The 6,033-nt window shown below is 36.8% G+C and overlaps 1 protein-coding gene across 1 annotated transcript in view; it reads left to right on the top strand.

The window, feature by feature from the left end:
• The window catches only part of LOC111146123 (mediator complex subunit 12 like), a 314,971-nt gene that overhangs the window by 215,317 nt on the left and 93,621 nt on the right, over positions 1-6,033 (top strand). The window lies entirely within an intron of this gene.

Raw genomic sequence — 6,033 nt, 5'->3', positions numbered from 1 at the left:
AGGAGATGAAGTGTCAGGTTGGGGTTGGCCCCTGCTAAATCAGTCCCAATGTTTAGGTCATTTCTGTCTGCCTTTTTCCTTCTTTCTGTCCTTTGTTTTCTTTCCTTTCTTTTTCTTCTTTCCTTTCTTTTTTTTCTTTCTCATGTAGGTGGAGGAGCTTCCTGTTGCTAATTAGAAAATACGCATGCAAACTTCCTGCTGATTAATGTTGGATTAAAAGGAATCAGAATATATCTTATAAGACAAATCCCTTAAGATATTATTCTACTTAAAAAAAAAAAAAGATATTATTCTACTTATTGTTTAAAAACTAAAATTGAAATGTGCTTATACTTGTGATTGATAACATTGGAAACCTATTGTTCTACTCAAGAATCTGATGAGATCTGTAGACCTATTTTTACATATACACAAATGTCAGTATTCAAAATATTTTAAATAAATTTATTGTGGGGATGAGTTCTCACCCAATCCCTTAAATTCCATTTTTAAAAATAAAGTAGTGGGTACCTGGGTGGCTCAGTTGGTTGAACATCTGCCTTCGGGTCAGGTCATGGTCCCAGGGTTCTGGGATTGAGCCCTGTGTTGGGCTCCTTGGTCAGCGGGGAGTTTGCTTCTCCCTCCCTCTTCCGCTGCTCCTCCCCCTGCATGTGCTCTCTCTATCTCTCAAATAAATAAAATCTTAAAAAAAAAGAAAAAGGACAAAACCACTTTATTTTTCAAAAAATCTTCCTGTAATGATATATTTATATAATCAAATCACTTTTTTTTTCAAATCACTTTTTCTTATTTGTAATTACTTTTAGAACTTTCAGATAAAAATCTCCAAAAGATTTGCAAGATTTTGCAACATTCAAACAGGTAAATAAAAATTTCGCCAAGTAGAATCAAAACCTTTTACTATCATGGATAAAAATAAATGAAAATAATAAAGGTAGAATCTTTTTTGAAGTTGTAGATCAATAATAAGAATTACTTAATGTTTACTTATGCCTTAAGGAAATTATATATATACATACAAGCACACACATACACTAATTGGTTTTCTTTCTGTGTTATTACAGAAAAACAAATATGTATTTAATTTAAATACTGAGAGTTGAATATCAGAATTATTTTTCTTCTATTACGTGTTCCTAAACAGAGACACAACTACAATTTTAATGGTTCTCTATTCCATTCTGTTTAGGGTAGATTAAGTTATAGGTAAGTAGACAGCCCTAGGGAAAGTCTCTGGACAAAAATTAAGCGACTTAATAGTGGCTCCATCTTAAAAGAATCTTATAAGAATCTGCTTTGTACCATTTTATACTTCTTCCCATGGATTTTGATTTTAACATTTGAAGCTACTTTATTGCATCCTGAGGAGGAAGGCTGTGCCTTGCAGACCTTAGTTTGAAACTTGTTCTTTTTTGCCATTTGTCACTGTGATCCATAAGCAGTAAATGATGTGAAATCAACCTGTCAAAATAACCGACAAGTCTTAAAAGTGTCAGTTCAAAGAGAGAACCTTCCTTGTAGCCTTCTTAAAAGTGTGTGGACAAAGGCTTTCCCTGCAACTTCTGAGGGTTGTCATCCCAAATTTCCAGTTATCTGTGTGAAATCATATTAGGGACCTCATTTGGACAAATACTTCACAAGCTTCTGTTGAAGAAATAAAGGCAGTTCTGTTACGTATCTTAAATTTTAATACATTTTTTTCTTTAACCTGGGTTGCCTTTGTCCTGTTAGGGCCAACTAACAATATTAATTTTTTATGGTAAAAAAAATCCCTGTCCTGTGTAAGGACCAAGTTCTTCCTGTACAGCGAAGCACCTTGACGTTGTACCTATTGGTGTTTTCGAAAGATCTCACGGAGGAGGGAAGGAGCTGCCGTCTGCTTGTCCATGCAGTGTAGTAGGCAGCTCGCTCTCTTCCTGGAGGTGGGCTGGGGTTGGAATAGTTTTTTCCCATTCTGGGGAACGTAATAGTCAGATTGTTGTATTTAAAAGCTTTGGTCAGTGATGCAAATTAAGTCTAGGAATGAAAAAGTTTGCATGAGGCAGCCTTTATGCATTTGTCCTGAAGCGTATCATGCCAGTCTCAAGTTGGGACTTGTTCAAGCCAGTCTTACTTAACATTCCAAAAGGGAAGTAGTACACGTTTAGTCACGAAGAAAGTGTAATGCTTTGATGAAAAGAGCAGCTGAAAAACAGCCCATAACTTTATTATTGTTCAAATCACCGAAAGGTTAACCCGCTTAAATTTTTTTTTTTTTTTTTTTTTTTGGCTGGTTTTTATAGCAAGTCTCACATTTCATAAAAGCCACAGGAGACTTTATAACAATAATTATCTTGCTGCTTCATTGGAAGATCCTATTAAATGAAGGGAAGCTCTTTTAATAACATTGTTTTAGCCATTATAAACCCCAAATTTATTTTGAGTACAAGACAATGTCCTGGGATATGTGTTTGTGGTTCTCGACCACCACAATGTTTAAAAAAAATTGTTTTTCCATTTTTTACTGAAGGTGACTTCTTTTCTTCTAATGTTATTTTTAAAGATGTCAAGTCCACAGGCAAATTAAAATAATAGTGCAACTAAATTTCATCTCAGCTTACACACTGTTAACATTTTTCACATACTCTAACCCCCCCACAGTATTTTGGGGGGACCTGTTTGAAGTTGCAGTCCTTGTGACAGATGCCTTGCCCTTAGCTTCTTCAGCTTGTGCTTTCTAAAAAACAAGGATATTCTCTTACCTAATCACAATATTATTATCTGTCAAGATTAATGTTGAAGCAGTATTTTAAAATATTCTGTCTATATTAAAATTTTGCAATTTTCCAATAATATCCTTTTAACTTTTTTGATGTGGCATTCAATCACTGGTTACACATGGCATTTGGTTTAGCTGTCATTTTAGGCTTTTAATCTTTAGAACAATCTCTCCTTTTTTACTTTTTTAAAAATGTCCCCTTGGCTTTTGAAAATTGGTTTGCTCTGTATTTGGTAGGATATTTCTGTAGGATATGTAGTGGGGGTGCCTCAGAAGGTTTCTGAGGCACTTTGGTTGTATTAGCCTTTTAAATTTGTATTAGAGTTTGGGATTTTGAGGTCAAATGGGAATATCTGTAATCTTGTTCAAAAAAGACCTGGTTCATGGATCACAAAGTCAGTAGATCCAAACTCTCATTTTCTTTGGGATTACTAGATAACTTACTCAAATTTTCTTGGTTTTATTGTTCTATAAAAGGAGGATTCTGATTTAATTACAGAATTTTAGATGAGAATTCCCATAACCTTACTGATTTTTCAGAATATAGTATTAGAAGAGACCGAAGCACTCAAGGAGAGAATGTGTTTCTAAGATCTTGGAATAAAAGTTTGGTATCATTGTTGGTAAGTCTTGCTAAAACCTTGAAAGAACCCTTTACCCTATTCCTACCCTCCCACCTTTTTAGTGTGAGACATTGGCAAATGCATTACCAAAGCTTGCCTTGGTCTTCTAGTCCTTTCTCTCTTGCATATGATTTTCCTTTGCATAGAGGGTCTGCTAATTTTTTTTTTTTTTTTTTTTTTTTTTTTTTTTGGTAAAGCTTTTATTTATTTGAGAGAGAGAGAGAGAGCACAAGCCAGGGGGAAAGACAGAAGGAGAAGCAGACTCCTCGCTGAGTGGGGAGCCCCATGCAGGGCTCAATCCCAGGACTCTGGGATTAAGACCTGAGCTGAATGCAGACACTTCACAGACTGAGTCACCCGGGCGCCCCTGCACTAGTCTTTTGTAATACACTAACTCACTACAAAACAAAGACAAGCAGAGATCTCATAGCTCAAGTCGATCTGTCTTGAGTGCCCCTGCCTATTGCATGGAGCCAGAACATGCAACAAGGACTGTAGTAAAATCTTCATCACATCTTACTGTCCAATCTCTCTGTACACAAAAGTCACTCTAATTGTGGCTCACATCCAGTGGCTGCGAATTTGTGCTGAGTATAATTACTATAAACCCTTTAATGTTCCCTTGCTGAGATTGGTATCTTTAGGTCCCTATGCTTGAATTACTGTGTTTAATCTGTCATTTGAAATGATTTGTATCTATTAGGTCTGCTTTAAATGAAGCACTTACCTTTTTCTGGTATGAGAACATCATATGTAATGGTTGATTAGAGGGAAGGGATGGTTTGGAGATTGAGCCTGGAGATATGCCTGCATACAACTCCTGACCTCCTATTGATTCCCTGCCTTGTGCTGTGCTACTTACTCCATGTCTTCACTTGGGAAATTTTGCTTCAGGCATTGTCGGGCCATGACAAGAGCCTAGTAACTCTGGAGACAGATGGACTCCAACTTGGATTTCAGCCCCTCCAATTCATAGTTGTTCCCCCCCCCACACACCCCCGCTTTGGAAAATCATTAATATAGCTGGGTCTGTTCTTCTGGAAAATAAGCTTGGGGATAGTTACCTTATAATATTGTGAAGATTAAATGAGATAATATATGGGACAATTCCTTCAGTGCTTTAAAACGGGGTTGATACTTAGGGAACAGTAGCTTCTCTGTCTTCCCTTCCTCTCCGCCCCCCACCCTCCACCAAAGGCAAAGTGACTAAGGGAATGAGTGGGGGTGTCTGAACGTGAATTTGGAGTGATTAAAAATTGAAAACTTTCCTCAACTTAGAAGCCAGAGTAAGTCCATAATATTTTAGTTGCCCTTAGAAAACTCTTGGTTTTCCTTCAGTGATGAACTAATGATTACTTGAAATGCTTTTTATGTTCTCTCTTGACAGCTTTCACTTCTGAAAAAGAGGAAATTAGAATGGCTTATTCTAGCCTATCTGACATGGTGGGGAAGTGTAAACCTGAGAGCAGGATCTGTAGAGGGAGGAGAGAGTTGGTCTCAGCAGGCTCACCACATTCAGGTTAATGCTTCATTTACTTGTAGTTCAGGCATTTTTGATTGTAGGAAATTTTAGTTAAACAGAGTTAAATAGATTAAAAAGGAAAAAAAAAGTGTTGAGTGATATGTCTATATGATAAAATTTAATGCACTGAGCCAATGTTCCTAAAAAGCTATATAAGTATTCAGATAGACATTATTTATCAGATAGGTAAAATTGTTCAAGATGGACACCACCAAATATAGTCATGTACAAGCTTCTGGTATTTAAGCTGTTTTTTTAAAATAAAGGTAGACATTTTTATTACCATGCCTTGAGATGTTACATTTGTCAATTTGAGTTTTATTATAGAAGTGGTAAGAATTCAAATGCTGAGTGAGATATGGAATTTTTTCTAAAAAGGTTGCTCAGTTGATTGAGCATCCAGGTCTTGGTTTCAGCTCAGGTTTTGATCTCATGGTCTTGGGGTCTTGGGAAGGAGCCCTACATCGAGCGTGCCCCCACCCCAAGTTGCTCACACACAAACTCTCTCTAAATAAAGAAATCTTTAAAAAAAATTAGTTTACCTACTACTGTAAGTGTTAAATTCAATTTCCTTTCTCTTCTCTATTCTTTTCTTCTCTTTTGTTACTTTCCTCTATACTCTCAACTCCCATCCCTACCACTTGGTGTCTTTATCTGTGCTGCCCCTGCTTTCCCTATGAATAATATGCTGGGTGTGGGGGGGGGGTTGGACTAGGTATCAGAAACCCAGGTAATATTAATGCCTGAAACGTTGGCATATCCATTTTTCTGGCTGAAGCTGGATTTTCATGGTCACGCGTTATACCTACCATGTGTTTGCACTTCTGCTCTGTTTGCTTTTTCACATGGAGTGCTTTTGCTCTGCATGGTGTCGGAAGGGACCACTCTGTTTGTTCTTAGAAACCCTTGGAAAAAGCTGAGGTAATGTACCAGCAGTTGTTCTTTTCTCCTTGGAACTCTTGTAAACTGACTTGTCTTTTGTGGCAAGATGAGAGTTACTCATAGTCTCTCACTTCCTCTTAAATATGGGGCTCTACCCCACCTTCTCAGTGTTACTACTAACCTCATATTTGTAGATTAATCACATTTGACCTTTCTAGAATGTTTGATTTTGTTGACTATTATTTCTT

Source organism: Enhydra lutris, unplaced genomic scaffold (assembly GCF_002288905.1).
Source record: "Enhydra lutris kenyoni isolate GAN:26980312 unplaced genomic scaffold, ASM228890v2 scaffoldscaffold2, whole genome shotgun sequence".
NCBI lineage: Eukaryota > Metazoa > Chordata > Mammalia > Carnivora > Mustelidae > Enhydra > Enhydra lutris.
This window is presented reverse-complemented; position numbering and strand designations above follow the sequence as displayed.